This window comes from Pinus tabuliformis, chromosome 1_1 (assembly GCF_031772625.1).
Source record: "Pinus tabuliformis cultivar Carrire ecotype Pingquan chromosome 1_1, CPIR1, whole genome shotgun sequence".
NCBI classification, from domain to species: Eukaryota; Viridiplantae; Streptophyta; class Pinopsida; order Pinales; family Pinaceae; genus Pinus; species Pinus tabuliformis.
This window is the reverse complement of record NC_142297.1, coordinates 164823207-164839994: the sequence shown is the minus strand read 5'-3', so window position 1 is coordinate 164839994 and position 16788 is coordinate 164823207. Positions and strand designations below refer to the sequence as shown.

At 39.7% G+C, this 16788-nt stretch overlaps 1 pseudogene; it reads left to right on the top strand.

Moving 5' to 3' along the window:
* The window catches only part of LOC149212096 (uncharacterized), a 58889-nt pseudogene that overhangs the window by 31322 nt on the left and 10779 nt on the right, over positions 1-16788 (top strand).

The following is a 16788-nucleotide window of genomic DNA, read 5'->3' as shown; positions in this document are numbered from 1 at the left end:
GTTCTAAAAAGTATTTAAGGCTATCATGATCCGTTTTTACCTTGAAGTGTCTTCCCATTAGGTAGGGTTGCCATTTCTTAAGTGCATGGAGTATTGCCAACATTTCCTTCTCATAAATAGCTTTGCTTAAAAACTTTCCCTTGATTGGACGACTTTCAAAAGCAATGGGTCTTTCATCTTGCATTAGAACAACACCAATTCCATTTCCTGAAGCATCACATTCCACAATAAAGGTTTTTGTGAAGTCCGGTGTAGCTAAGATCGGTGCTTGGCACATTGCCTCTTTAAGATGTTCAAAGGCCTTTGTTGCTTCCGGAGTCCATGAAAATGCATCTTTCTTCAATAATGTTGTTAGAGGTGCTGCTATTCTCCCATAATTCTTAACAAACTTGCGATAATACCCTGTCAACCCGAGAAATCCTCGCAGATGCTTTATGGATGTGGGAATTTTCCATTCCTTAATGGCTTTAATTTTGCTAAGGTCTACCTTAACTCCTTCATGAGATACAATATGACCCAGATATTCCACCTCCTGGACTCCAAAGAAACATTTGGATCTTTTTGCATATAATTGTTTCTCCTCCAATAGTTGTAGCACCCTGTCAACATGTTCAACATGATCCTTCCACGACTTGCTGTAGATTAGTATATCATCAAAAAATACTAACACAAATTTTCTAAGGAATGGTTTGAAAATTGAATTCATCAAACCTTGAAATGTTGAAGGTGCATTGGTAAGGCCAAAAGGCATGACCAAAAATTCATAATGACCCTCATGATTTCTAAATGCTGTTTTTGGAATGTCTTCAGTCTTCATTCTGATTTGATGATATCCTGAATGAAGATCCAACTTGGTGAAGTAAATTGATCCATGCAATTCATCCAGTAATTCATCAATGATAGGAATGGGGAACTTATCTTTAATAGTGAGCTTGTTGAGCTCCCTATAATCCGGACACATGCGCCATGATCCATCCTTCTTGTGAACCAATACTACTAGGGCAGAGAAAGAACTTTGACTCAGTTGAATTATACCAGCCTCTAGCATTTCTGCAACCATACGTTCAATTTCACTCTTTTGGACATAGGGATATCTGTATGGCCTGATGTTTGGAGGAACACTTCCTGGAATCAGATGAATAGCATGATCATGATCACGCATAGGTGGGAGACCTTTGGGAGTCTCAAATACCTTGGAATGATTGTCCAGGACTTTTTGGAGATCTGGAGAAATAGATGATTCCAATGTGGAAACATCTAGCGAACATAATTGTGCAATTACACCTCTTTGTTCCTTTTTTAGAAGCTTTGTCATACCATTAGAGCTTATTATCTTTCTTGGTTTCCCTGCAATACCCCTTAATTCAACTTCCTTTCCTTCCATAGAAAATTTGATGAAAAGTTCTTGAAAATTAAAAGCTATTGTACCCAAGGATTGTAGCCATTGGATTCCTAGTACAACATCAACACCTCCCATTGGAATGGAAATCATTAGGCTAGTCAATACATATTCTCCCATGGATAGCTTGATATTATGGCACTTTCCAGAGAAATTTATTGTTCCTCCATTTGCAATCATCACTTGACACTCTGGTGCTGGATATAGGAAGCAATTCAATTCTTTTGCTACCTTACAATGAATAAAATTGTGGGTGCTTCCTGAATCAATCAACACTATTACCTTTTTCTTCTTGATTTGTCCTTCTATCTTGATGGTTTGAGGAGTGGTAATTCCCGCCAATGCATTACAATGTATGGTCGGATTTATTTGTTCTTCATCTAGGCTTTGTTCCTGGAGTATATCCTCTTCTTTTGACCTTTCTTGCTCCTTTTCTTCGTCCTCTTCACAATCTATGTAGAATAATTTCTTCTCAGCACACTTATGACCTTTAGTGTATTTGCTATCACAATTGTAAAAAAGCCCTTTTGCTCTTTTTTCTTCCAATTGTTGAGGTGTCAACCTTATAGGTTGTGGAAAACTAGGGGCAACAACACTTCCGTCTTTATAGTTGTGAGTGGTATGCTTCCTGGTTGCCATAATTTTGCTTTCCATTTTTCTTGCTAACCTGAATGCCTTCTCTAATGAATCAGGTTCCCAAAGGCGAACATCATGTTGGATATTATCCTTTAAAGACCCTATGAACACATCAATCCTATGCTCCTCTGGAATATCTTTTACCCTTATGTTCAATTTTTGGAACTACTCAATGTGCTCCATTATTGAACCCTTCTGTTTGAGACTTATCAATTGGCTAAAAAAAGTGTTGCTTTTTGTATCCTCATAATGTGCTATCAATTCTTCCGTAAAAATTGCCCAAGTGATAAATTTATTAAGAGAGAAAAGCCATTGATACCATACAAGCTGATTTGGTTCCAAATATAAAGTTGCCATACGTACCTTTTGTGTGTTTTTCACATTATTGAGATCGAAAAATTGCTCCATCTGTAATATCCATGTTGCGGGATCCTTGCCATCAAACTTCCTCATATCGATTTTTGGAATATGGTTGGTCTTCGATCCAAAATTAGAGTCTATGGACTCATGATTAACATTTTTTTTGTTTGCATCATGAGTTTCCTTTACAACCTTTTCACCATTAGTAAGTATTTCTTGTAGAAAATTTGTCAAATCTGTCTTCAAATCTGCCATGTCTGTCTTCAAATCTGTCTTCAAATATGCCATGTCTCTCTTCAAATCTGTCTTCGAATCATCCATCTTAGCTTCCGTGCCCTTTATCTTAGATTCCACGCCATGTATCTTAGATTCCACGCCATTTATCTTAGCTTCTGTTAGCTTTTGTGAGCGTGACATTTGTTGCACTTGCTCTTGTAATTTTGATATATCATGTAGCATTTCTTCCTCTTCTTCATGAGTCATGCTAGAGCTTTCACGTTCCTTACTAGGTGTTTGCATTTTCTTTCCTCGGGGCATCAGTTACCGATAATAATGCTTTACTATGCCCTTTGATTTCCTTCAAACCAAGCTTACGCAAAAATTTAAAAAAAACTACACACCTTTTTTCACTTCGTAGAAGCATGATATTGAATCTAATGTATCTCTGTAATTTTGGATCATCCAATTCTAAAATTGTGACCTGTAGTATCATTCTACGCCCTCTTTTCAATGCCACTAGTCTGATCCAAATTGGATTCTCCAAGGAAGAGTTATGCAAAATCTCCCACAGTGACCTGCTTATAGACTAGTTCAATAGAGCCAACTTGTACGACGTGCCACGAATCACTGTTTTAACCTTTGGCTCTAAAAAAATATATAAAAGAAACTACAGTCCGTCCTCTTTCTGTAACTTCTTACAAAATTTCAATCCGATGCTGAGAAAGAAAGTTATGACGATTTTCCCCAGGTCACATGTTTGGAATGTAATTCAGGAGTCTGTAAGAAGACCAACTTCCTCAGATCATATCTCAGCAAATATAGCGTGAAAAGTTCTGAAATTTGGACGCGAGATTCAGCACGACGTCTTCTCAAATGGGTTTTGTTTTTAGCTTCTGAAATGTCGTAGAAAAAAAGTTATAGTGAAAATTCCACGATGACCTCTTGGGAGCAGTGAAACCCTAGAATCCAAGGCTCCGATACTAAATGTTATGAAACCAGCTCAAGAAAAGATAGAAAAGATAGATCAACGCCTTAGAATTTAGCCTCTTCGAGGGGGAAACCTCCTTTACATTAAATAAATGAACAATTCTTGGATGATACAAATGAGAAAACCTCCTTTCTATATATAGGAGTCTAAGGAGTCACAATATAACCCAGCCAACCTAACAATAATAATATAAAGCCACAAAAATAACAATAGAGGGATTCTATGGGGCACAGTAATAACAATATGGGGGCAATAGGGGCACAACAATATTAATAAGAGGTATAGCTACAATAGTAATGGGGTAATTACTAGTATTATAGGGACCCAACATTCCCACTATGCAAATAACATGTCACTTGGCCCCCCAAAAGATTTACAATTTTGTGGACTTTGTGGAAGCACCCATTCTTAATTTTTTATTATCCAGACTCAGGTGGCTGACGTTAAGAAATTTTCCTCTCTGTCACTTATCAAACCGATGGTCCACTTTCCATTTCAACTTTTCAAGGGGCTTGTAGCCTGCCTCGTAAAACATGTAAACTTTTGTTGAATTTATGCAAGTAACCATAATTTTGATTTGGATTAGACATTGGGGACAATGTCAGTTTTGTATATTTGTATTTGAACATTTTTGGTAGGAACAAGGGAAATTACCTTGATCCTGTATTTACCATAGGGATTTTGATAACAGTTGTTTATAATAGGAAATGGAACTCCTTGATATGTGATGTTGCATGGAAATGAAGTGCATGCTTTCAGTAATGTACAATGGCCAATATTTTTGGATTTTATGTTTTTGAGTAGCATTTAAAAAAATGGATGGTGAACTCTAATTTCAGCAATGGGAAAGGTAGTCTCCTAATCTTTGAAATTTAAAGTAACCAAACTTCACATTTTGCAGTTGTCATTAAGCAAATTGATTTTGTTCGTCCCCTCCATTTTTTTCTTATTCATGGAAGTTTATTTGCAACAACAAAAAATTCAGTTAAGATATCTTACATTCACATATTCTTGTTTAATATAGAAATTGCATTCTAAAAGGACAATTTTTTCTTATCATTTGTTAATGTTGCTTGTTCGAAGCTTTTGGTTGATGCAAAAAAACTAGCTTTCTGATCTTTTACTTGTCTGCACTGTTGTAATGGACTGGAGCAGGAAGTGGCAAAATAATTTCCAACAAGGTTTGAAATCCATTTAGCTCTCCCCGAGTTGAGACTCTAGTTCCATTATACCTAAGAAAATATTAAACATAAATATATAGTTCTCGCCTTTGTGGAAACCTATGGTGGTAAATCATTCATATTCGAGTTAGCACAGGACATAGAATGGCATGCTCAAATGATCAGAGAAGAGGCTTGGGATTCAAGAACAATTATGTGATTACAAGTTCTATGTTCAACGTGTTAGAGTAACGATGTGAATGGGTGTTTTTTTTAAATCAAATGTGATTACAAGGTTATAAGTTAAATGTTTTGAGGCGACATTATTCACCTATAATAACAGATGTCAAAATTAGATCAACGTGATTCACCTATAATAGTAGCTGTCAAAATAAATCCCCGAAGAAGGAGAAAAAAGAGTTGATTCAAAATCTGAGTCCATCAAGGGTGATTGAAAGTTGGTAAATTAAAAAGTTTGTGATCCTAATTGATCTAACGTCTTTGTCTTGAGGTTTGATTAATGTGGGACAAAAATTTCCTTGACCCACAGTTTAAAGTGACGTGATTACTTTTCTCAGATGGTGAAATACTAGGATGAAAAATGGTCGATTATGACTCCTACACCCATATGTAATCAGGTTCAATTAAGAATTCTAGTTCAAACATATAATGCAAAATTAGATTTCCTTTTCAACCTCGATGCACATTTCCCACCACCCATTTAGCTAAATAACCCAAGTCTCACTAGCATTTTTCAGTTATTGGCCATACACGTGGACATCGAACTGTTCATCCTAGTTTGGCATGGAAAGCCTCTAATCCCATTAAAATAACTCATACAACCTCAACAATGTTCATTTCAAGAACCACGTTAGGAAACCCTATGTAATTCTTGTTGCAATATGTTGCTCCTCCGCGCCTCTTAGGTTGAAGGAACAACTGTTATCTACAATTGTAACCTCTAATGGAATCATATGTGAGGACTCCATGGTTCTCATATCCTCTCTGGGGAACTCAAAAAAAATCCCAATATCAGGCTTGCTCTTCATCTCTACAATGGTTGCTTCCAATTAATCAATGGGTCATTCAAAGCACTGGCAAGCATGGAGAAGCTCACAAAATAGTTGAGAATACAATTACTATGGGCACGGTTGCTTTTAGTTCCTTCACGCCAATCAACATTGAAATTAAGTTGAAAGATACATATAACCATGTGGGTATAGAGGCCAAAGATGCTTACTATGTCCCAATCTGTTACACAAAAATATCGTCACTATGATTATTTACAGTCAGTATGGGTCTATCATCACTTGTACTGTCCTCCTAAGCAAGTCTAAGACCTCAGCTCTTCAAATCAAGCTTTGGAAGTGGGAGAAAGACATTAAAAATCAATGTAACTCTGGTTCCGCACTTTCTCTCATGGTCACCTGCGGTCCCGCACCTTCTGTGTACAAAAGCTGCGTACCTACCCGCTCTGTCCCTAACGGTGTAGGTGCGGACCCCTGTGAAAGTCAAAAGGCGCAAGTTTTATCTTAAAAAACTCACTTTGGGTTAATTCTAGAGTTTTCTAGAAGGAATTTTGACGTGGATTGTTCGCTCTGAGGTGGTTCATGCATCCCAAAAGAGAAGGAGCTAATCCCTTGACTAAAGGAGCTATCCCTTTAAATGAGGGCTTTATCCCTTTGAAGGAGGACCTAGTAACTTCCCTCCATTGCACTATAAATACAGGCATTGGGGTGAGGACTAGAGAGGTTAGAAGCTGAACATTTTGAGGGTAAATGCTGGTGAAATTAAGACTCTTTGGTTGAGCTTGAGAGGAGAGATCACATACCTCTTGGTTCCATTGGAGAGTGAGTGAAACTTGTCAAAGTAGAGGAGACATATTGTTGGACCCTGGGAGGAGCTTGTACAACGTCAAGGCAAAGGTTGTAAAGTTCTTCTTCTTTCAAATTAATACAATCAAACTCATTTTTCTCAACAAGTATCTTATGTTATTTGTTTCATGGACTCCTTGACTTTCATGTTAAATATGTTTTATGCAATTGGTTTTTTAGGTGCTATTTAATTTGTTTGCCTTGTTTGTGTTTGCAAATTCGCGATAAGGAGCTCATTTGGATCAAAGGAGCGAGGGCATCCACAAGCTTGCGTTGGACCAAAGGTAGGCCCTAAAAACACTTGTTTTCTATTGTTTATCAAAGCATATTTAGAGAAAGATAGTGTCTGGTTGGTTTGCTTGTCATTAGGTCTTCTTTAGATTCTAGGAAGGTCTATCTTGTCCGCAAGATCGACTCATTCCGTGCGACAAAATGGCGACTCCGCTGGGGACTTGATTGTTTTCCTTGTCTATACTTTGACCTGAGAAATTGTATTTTCTGTTTCTGTTTTTGACTTGATGATTGTGGGATTGGGTGAATTTAGTTAATTTTGAGTTAGTTTTTATTTTTCATAGTTTTGGGAGAGGTACGCACCCTCTGAGTTAAGCACAGTGCGTACCTGTACGCACTTTTCCTTTGTACACAAAGCGTGGACGCACCTGTGTAAACAGGTTGCTTGCGTACCCTGTCAAAAATTTGAAAAATTTTAAATTTTTCTCTTTTTTATCAGTTTAGAATTTGTTTATAGGTTTTAGCCATTGCCCAGACCTGCTTGTTCCCTGTCAAAAACTTTCCTTGGTTTAATTTCATTAGTGTTAGGGTTTTAGGTGGAATTCCTAGGAATTTTGCTTGTTGGGTTTGTTTTTCATTTTTGGTTGTGTAGTGGCTCTAAGCTTAGAAGCCGTAGGGACCTCAGATTACCTTGGTGTCTACCAGTCTTCTTATGAGTCTGACCATTTATGAAATCTCCCCTTGTTGAGGAATCCACTTTGTGTTTTCTCATTTCAAAATTTCGAAAAACTTGTATTTGAAAGTTGGAATTTTCATTTTTAAAAAAGAAAAACGAAAGATTGGTTGTTTTTTGACTAATTGTGATTCTGCATAAATTAGTCCTTAGCTCACATTTAGCTAAGTAAAACATCCTCAAAAAGACTTTTAGTAGGCTTTGACTTCAAGTAGCTTTTTATAGTTTGTAGCTCTCAAAGTTAGTCATTTTCATTAGTTTTGAGTGTTTTATTTACAAAATATATAAAAAAATCTCTTTTGGAAAAAGTTTGTTTTTGTAGTGATTGGGTGCTTTGAAAAGAAAAGGGAAATTTTTGTGAAATAACTAGATGTCTCGTTTTGAGTGCTTTGGAAAGGAAAAAGCTCTTCTTTAAATTTGTTTAATTGAGAAAGATTTGTCTTTACAAAGTATTTGCATTCTCAAACTCTTTCTTAGTGTAGAAGTTCATCGAAGAGAAAAGATTGTTTAAATCATCTTAAGTGCATCTTTTTAGTGATTTCGAGTCGAGTCTTTACACCACGAGTTCATCTCCGCAACCTCTTGACTTAAACAACAACCACTAAAATTAACGCTTAAAGTAAAATTCACCTAGTAACATTTTATTTCTAGGGCTCTGATACACCAACTTAGCTTAGGCTAGTGTCTTGGAGTAGGAGAGTAATTAACTCTCCAAGACAGTAAAAACAAACAAGTAGCTGTATCTTGTGGTAGGAAGAAATCCAATTATTGCATTTATGCTCTGGGAAAGCTCCTCTTAAAGGAGAAGCACGAGATCGTGTCCGAACCAGTGTGGGAATGAATCCTTCCTCATTGGGAACGACGCCAGATATTCACGTATTAAAAACGGTAAACCTCGGATTAACCATTGTCGAGGAGCCTGGGGTCACTTGTTGGTAAACCTTGGATTATGTCAAGGAGCCTTCAAGGGGATTGAGCTTGCTACTCTGCCCTTGCGTCCGTATCGGATCGTAGACTGTTCCCCCAGGTGTATTTGTCTCAGTTGGTAACCTTAGTGGCCATATTCTTTAGGATTCTTCCTAAGGTGACAGTGGTGGGAAGATCCCGCTGTACCTGGAGCAGATGTTGGGTAGACTCACTTGGATTTTCTGGGGGGTTCACTTCACTCGAGACGGTTAAGTGGAGGAACTTGGTCCAGTCTATTCATTAAGCAGGTTGCCGGGGTAACTGTTCCAACCGCCATTTCTGTACTGAATTCTGCGACGTTGGATTTCATCACCAACTAGTGTTTTCGGTCCGGAAAGTTACTGTTTGTATGTGTTTGATCTCTAGATTCTTTAGGCGTGTGATTCAAATTTGTTTAGTTCTTTAGAGGCTTTAGGTGTTTTTCATTGAGATTTTACTTTGTTTGCGTGTGAAGTAGTTAAAAGTTTTTAACTGTGGCTGAATTACCAAGACAGTCCTGTAGACTTCGGGGCCAGTCTCCTAAGTTTGTAACCGTGGCTGATTTATTGAGGAAGTCCCGTAGACTTCGGGGCCAACCTCCTGAAGAAGTCCCGAGCCAGCTTGAAGGCTTGAAAATCCTCGTAACTCCTAGTGGTAGTAAGGTTGGGTCACCTGAAGAAGGAGAGTCTTCATTGGTTGTACATCCTGATTACCAAACTCTAGTAACAGGTTACGATCCGCAATCAATTTCAGTTTCCGAACTTGCTGGTAGCTTTTCATCTACTAGTGATATAGGTGAAGAACCTGAGATATCTGAACCTGTTACTCCAACATCAGGGTTTGTCTCTCCAACTTCTAGTGGTCCTGATTCACCTAGGGTAGAAAGAGTAATTACCGAAGATCTTCCTTCTGGACTTATTGCTATTGAAGAACTTGCTCCGGAAGAGGAAGTAGGCATCCCTATCCCTGAAAATCAACCTGTTCTCGATCTAAGGGAGCGTGAATCAATTTTTTACAGTCCGCCTAGGAGTACTACTTGGTATCTTTCTTTGACTAATTATTTGGAAAACCCAGGGTTAAGTTTTTCACCACCTCATGCTCCTTATCATCCTAGAGGTTTTTATACTCCCGTAAATATGTCAGGTCAGTCGTCCATGTTTACTCAATCGCCTGAATCTTTTTTGTACGGCGGTCCTTCTGTTCCCTCTAGGTATCAGTCACTTTCTTGTACTTTTTCGGGAGCATCTCCTCAACCCATTGAGCAAGGGTTATTAACTGGAAACAATAGTACAAAGCCGTTGGGCGTAGAAGACATTCATATGATGTCAGGTTCTATTCCCAATTCTCAACCTCAAGGTGGCCAGTTATCGCCTGGGGGGCAGCCTCAATTAACGCCTTGGGGGCAACCTCAAGGACAGTACGTACCTATGATACAGTACGTTCCTCAAGGTCAACCCCAGACTCGATATGTACCCCAAGGTCAACCCCAATATCAATTTATACCTCAAGGTCAACCCCAGTATCAGTACGAGCCTCAAGGGTATCTACCCCAAGGTCAGTACTCGAACCAAGGTTTCCAACCACCCCAAGGTCAATCTTATGTTCAAGGAACGGGAAACGTACCTTTCAATTATCAATCCTACCCTCAACCCGGTTATGGTCCTCAATATTCTCAACCTGTTACGGGTCAGTACCCCGGAATGAACATAGTGTGGGACCCATCGCAAACCCAACAAGTGTTGCATCCAAGTGTACAGTTGTCATCTCAAACTGGACAACCCTTAGTTTCTGGTACACCCCAGCAACTAGTCCAGTCTAATTTTCAAACTTCTGTACCTTCGGTAGTTTCTCAGTCTCGGCCTACTGCGACTCGTACTCCATCTCAAACGACTGCTGCAACTGCCGCAACATCTGTTCAATCTACCCCACCTACTTTTGGAGTATCGACAGCTCCAGTTTCTACTGTTCCTATATCTACTCCTTAGACATCTTTACCACCGTCTGGATCCACGATTCAAACTACGGTTCAGATGCCTGTAGGACAACCTGGTTTAAGTACAATTGTCACAAGTCAACCACAATTCACCTATCAACCGTACCAGGGACAGTACCAATTCGGTCCTGCTGTCCAGCAGCCAGTTTATCAGTATCAACCGTATCCTGGGTACACTTATCAACAACCTCAACAACCCCAGTATGGTCTGGTTAATCCCGGTTTTCCGGGAGGATACAATATCCCGAACGCGATTCATATTCCTAGTTATCCCGGATATCCTCCTCTTGGGGCTGGTCTCATGACCCAGAGTTTTAGGGATCCTAATCGGCAATTATCGTTTATCGCAACTTTGGACTTACCAGACTTGTCGCGCCTAACGAACGATCCGATTAATTATCTTCCATTTTGGCCACCAATGCCGAATAAGTTTCCCAGTGACATTCCCAAGTTCGAAGGTAAATCAGGAGAGGACCCGTCGAACCATGTGATGACTTACCACCTCTGGTGTGCGTCTAACTCCATCACAGATGATTCGATCCGTCTTAGGCTTTTCTAGCGCACTCTAATTGGTCTCGCGGCCAAGTGGTACATTGAGTTACCGCGAGGCACTTTTTATAATTTTAGTCAGTTAGCTACCTCGTTTTTAACTCATTTCCAGTTGCCAATCTGATATGACAATGGCACGGAATTGTTAACTTCGCTAAAGCAGTCAACATCCACGTACATTTCAGATCATATTCATGAGTGGAGACGTCGACGTTGTTTAGTGAAGGTATTTATTCCAGATCAAATCTTGGCCGAGTGGTTTGTAAAATCTTTGTTGCCAAAGATCACTGAAGATGTTGCTAAAGCCAGAGTGGTTACTGAGGAGCAAGTCATTTCTCAAGCACAGTACCTTGACTTGGTCTATACTCAGTCAGGTACGTTACACGAAAAGATCCCCGATCTTCCCAAGTCAAATCAAATCGCTGCAGCTCCTTCGGGATCTCATGCCGCTGACGGTATGATTGGCACGATTAACACTAAAGGTAAGAAGAAATTCTCCAAGAATTCTTCTCTTATTATAACCTTGCCTGATTCCCCAACAGGAGATTCTTCTGCAGAGATTTTCGCCGATATTCACATTGTAGAGTCATCTACAGCTAAATCAAAATCCGGTGGGAAGAAGAAAGGAAAGAAGAAGAATAAAACGGACAAAAGTTCAAAGGAGAAACCTGAAAAGGCAGAATCCAATGATGAAAAGCGCAAACCTCGTTATCCATGTCTCATTTGTGATGAAGAACATTTTACAAGAGACTGCCCTCATTGAGCAGAGGTTGCGAAGATCGTCAAAGGTTCCCAAACTCCTGTTGCTTTGAAGGATCCATTTCCAAGTCAAGACAGCAAGATGATAGGTTCTTCCTCGAGTGCCAATGAAGAACCCATATTGATGATGTCCCATGTAAAGATTGCGACTCGATCGCAAGATTATGGCAGTAAAAGTCCTGTTGATGGTAAAGAAGCAGAATCTTCTCATTCTAATCCATCAACCTCAACTCCCGGTTTTGATCCACTACAGATCGAGAAACCTAATCTAGACTTGGCAATCAAACCACCCGCTAAGGGTATACTTCGAAAGTCAGCTTTCAATCCACATGCGAGAGCGGCTTAGAACTATAACATTGTTGAGGATTTGGCTGTTTCACCCTCAGCAATGTTGGCTTTGGAAGTGCTGCAATCATGTCCAGCACAACGTAAATTACTTTTGTTGGCTATAGGAGCTGTTGACGTTTAGGACCTGAACCTTATAATTTTCGATCTAGAAAATAGTACACCATGTCTCCCTCATCAAATGGCTTTCCAGATCCCAGTGATAGTAAAAAACAGGCCTATTCATCGGACTGTAATTGATGAGGGAGCCTCAACGTGCATTATGTCGATACAATGTTGGAGATCGCTTGGTTCTCCTTCACTAAATCAATCCCCGACAATTATTAAGGCCTTTGATGGCCGTGGGTTTCATCCTTTTGGCATTCTATAGGATTTGCCTATAGGGGTTGAAGGAAAAACCGTTAGTCTAGATGTGGAGGTGGTTGATGCCCCTCTAGACTACAACCTTCTCTTGGGTAGAAGTTGGTCTTACGCTATGATAGCGGTCGTTTCATCGGTCTTTCGAGTAATAAAGTTTCCACATAATGGAAGGATCGTAACAATAGACCGGCTGGCTTACTTTTCATCCGACCCAGCCTCTTCGGAGAGTATTTAGCATGTTGGTAAAACAACTATCCCATATAAGGATGTTGGAGTAGGATTAGTTAAAGATGTCGGTTTACTGGGAAATTTTCCTTTTCCTCCAATCAACGCATCATCTTCATTTGCAACTATTCATATGATTACATCAGACACCATTATTTATGATAATCCTTGGATCATCCCTTCTGAATCTGAGATAGACTCATTTGGTAATTCCATGCCTTTGAGTCCATATGAAATTACCTATGAAGTCGTGCAGTCTTTTGCCGACCTGTTTTCAACCGAAATTGACTTAATGAATGTGGTCCGTGAGGAATCGCTTTTCACATCAACCTCGGATTTAACTACGTTTTCTGAACTTGTTCACTCTGATGAGCAAATTCGTAAAATCCTATGTGTAGATGATTTACCATGGGAAGATCTCCATCACAGATCTTCGTTTTTACCCGAGAATGATCGTTTTGAAAATGATTTCTCATCAATTTTTACAACTGAATATGTCAAGGAACCTCAGAATCCAATGAAACATCCCGATTCAGAGTTAAATTTGGGAAACATTTCTCGAACTATTCCTATTGACATTTCGGTTAAGCCCGGAATTGCTGAAAACATTCATATAGGCGCCTCGTGTACAGATGACGAAATTCAATTATATAAGGCCCTATTTCAAGAATTCCGCGACGTGTTTGCCTGGTCCTATGAGGAAATGCCAGGAATTGATCCCGCGATTGTTGTTCATGAGATCAAGACTTACCCGGACGCTAAACCCGTCCGGCAACGTTTGCGTCAGATTCACCCACGAAAAGCTGCTGCAATTAAAGCGAAAGTTGAAAAACTATTGAAAGCAGGTTTCATTTATCTGATCCCGTTAACGGATTGGGTATCGAATATTGTTCCGGTTAACAAAAAACAGGGAACAATAAGAATATGCATCGATTATAGGGACATTAATCGAGCCTATTCAAAGGACAATTACCCAACTCCCTATATCGATCAAATCATTGATGATTGTGCCGGCAGCGGAATATTTTCCTTTATGGACGGTTTTTCCGGATACAATCAAATCAACATTCTACTTGCCGATCAACCAAAAACGGCTTTCATTTGTCCATGGGGGACATTTGCATATTGCAAATTGCCTTTTGGGCTTAAGAATGCTGGAGCAACTTTTCAACGGGCGATGTCTTATGCGTTTCATGACATCAAAAACATTGTGCAACCGTATCTCGATGATTTGCTTGCTCATTCATTACATCGAGCTGATCACCTCGTCCATTTACGAGCAATCTTTATGAGGTGTAGGCATTATCGTATTCGATTTAACCCACACAAATGTGTCTTCTGTATAGAAACGGGTCGATTGCTGGGATTTGCAGTTTCGAAAACCGACATTCGCATTGATCCCTCAAAGGTCGAAGCTATCATTAAATTGCCTCCTCCTTCGAGTCTTCGCCAACTCCAAAGTTTGCAGGGGAAAGCAAACTTTTTACGATGATTCATTCCTAACTACGCCGAGGTTATAAAGGGTTTTACCTGGTTGTTGAAACAAAACACTCAATTCTCTTGGGATGAGATAGCTCAAAAATCTTTTGATGCACTCAAACACGCGTTGACCCATGCACCGTTGTTGCATCCTCCCAACTACAACTAAGATTACTTCTTGTATCTCGCCGCCTTCCATTCCACCATTGGAATGGTCTTTGTTCAGGAAGATGAATTCGGAACGGAACATGTGATATATTACCTTAGTCGGACGTTAAATCCAACTGAGCTAAAATACTCACATGTGGTGAAGTTGGCATTGGCAGCCGTTCAAGCTGTCCAACGTTTTCGTCACTACATTTTACTACGTAAAACTACGGTAATTTCATATTGCAACCCTATGATCTACATTTTGACCAAACAATTGCTAGGGGGCAAGCACTCTAAATGGATCATTATCCTGCAGGAGTTCGACTTGGAGTTTGAGAAATCTAAGTCTAAGAAATCTTTAGTTTTTGCAGAGTTAATGTGTGACTTCCCGCGTGCTGACACGGAAACTGTGGCAGAGGAGCCCATTGCGGATGAATCTTTGTTTCTAATCAGCATTTTAGATCCGTGGTATGGGGATATCATCGTCTATCTCCAGACCCAATCCTTTTGGCCAAAAATTTCAAGGTCGGAACGTCGGAAAATTCGATTCCAGTCCCAACAATTCAAAATTATTGGAGATACTCTTTATCACCGTGGGGCGGACTCTATTTTTCGACGTTTCTTAACTCACGAAGAGGCTGAAAGGGTTCTAAATGACTGTCACTTTGGAGCATGTGGCGGTCATATGTCTGGGTATGCCACAGCCCAAAAGATATTGCGCGCTGGCTATTTCTGGCCGTCCTTGTTTAAAGATTGTATTACGGCGGTCCGAAAATGCCACAACTGCCAGATTTTTGATCGTAAGATGCGCGCTCCACTTGCTCCTCTCCACCCTATAATTGTCGTTGGTCCTTTTGCCAAATGGGGTATCGATTTTATTACATGTAACCCTCACTCGGCCGGGGGGCATGCATATATCATATTTGTGGTAGATTATTTTACTAAGTGGGCTGAGGCGATGCCTACATTCGAGGCAGACGGCAAAACAACTGCAATTTTTGTGTTCAATCATATAATTGCTAGGTTTGGTGTCCCACAAGCGATAATCACTGATCATGGGCGTCATTTTCGAAACGTTATGATGACCGAACTTACAGGCCAGCTTGGTTTACGTCACGATAGTTCAACCCCTTATTATCCACAAGCGAATGGTCTGGTTGAATCCATCAACAAAGTTTTAGTTATCATGATCCGACGAATCATTGGGATTCATCGGTCGAATTGGCACAACATGCTATTTTCAGCGCTTTGGGCGTACCGAACCTCAGTAAAAACATCAACAGGGTTCACTCCTTTCCAACTAGTTTATGGTTTGGAAGCCGTGTTACCCATTGAATGCGAAATCCCGTCACTGCAAATGGCCATCGAGTTACTTCCAGCCACTTCCGAAGAGGAAAAGCGTTTGTTATACTTGGATCAATTAGATGAGAATCGACGTGATGCTGCATTGGCAATCGAGACTCATGCAAAACGAATGAAAGCTCAGTATGATCGAAATGTGACCCCTCGAAATTTTTCGGAAAGGGATCTAGTCTTAGTTTGTGATCAAGCTAATGATAAATTAGGCACTGGAAAATTCGTTCCTATGTGGCATGGTCCCTATGTTGTCAAGCGAAAGCTAGCCAAAGGGGCTTATGAATTGGTAGACTTTGATGGGGACTCTTTGGGTAAACCTAGAAATGGCCTTTACTTGAAGAGGTATTATGCTCAAAAGAATGGGGTATGGATATTTTTAGTTAGGATAGTTTTTCTTTCTAGCTTGTGTGTTTTAGTTTAAAAAGTGTGCTTAGATTAGAGAGTGTTTTTCCCTTCATTATTCCTTCTTATCTTGGTTTTACTCTTGATATTGCAGATTTCGATGCCTCTCCAAACATACATTGGATTTGCTGATGGTGCTTGTCGTAATACACGGAACATCTCTTCCGCAGCTTGGGTTATCTATTCGCCCTCTGACGAGTTAGTTTCTATGCATGGGGTAAGCCTCGATCAAACAACAAACAACATTGCAGAGTATAGTGTAGTGATTAAGTTATTGTCTGAATCTATTTCATTTGGGATTCGGAGTTTGATAGTGAGGTTAGATTCTGAACTCGTTGTATTACAGCTTAATAGAGTGTATGCCATTAGAAATCCAATGTTATTAAGATTATTTTTGAGAGTGCGTCTCTTGGAAAGTGAGTTTGATTACATTTAATATCAGCATATTCCAAGGTCTTTAAATACATTAGTAGATGCAATTGCTTCTCGAATGTTAAATAGACATTTGCAATAATCATACATGTAAATTTAAAACCATTCCATAACATGATTTACAAGATAAGCCGGTAATAGTGATATATATAGGAGTGTGTCAAAAAATACATCGTCTTCGATCATAGGTTGA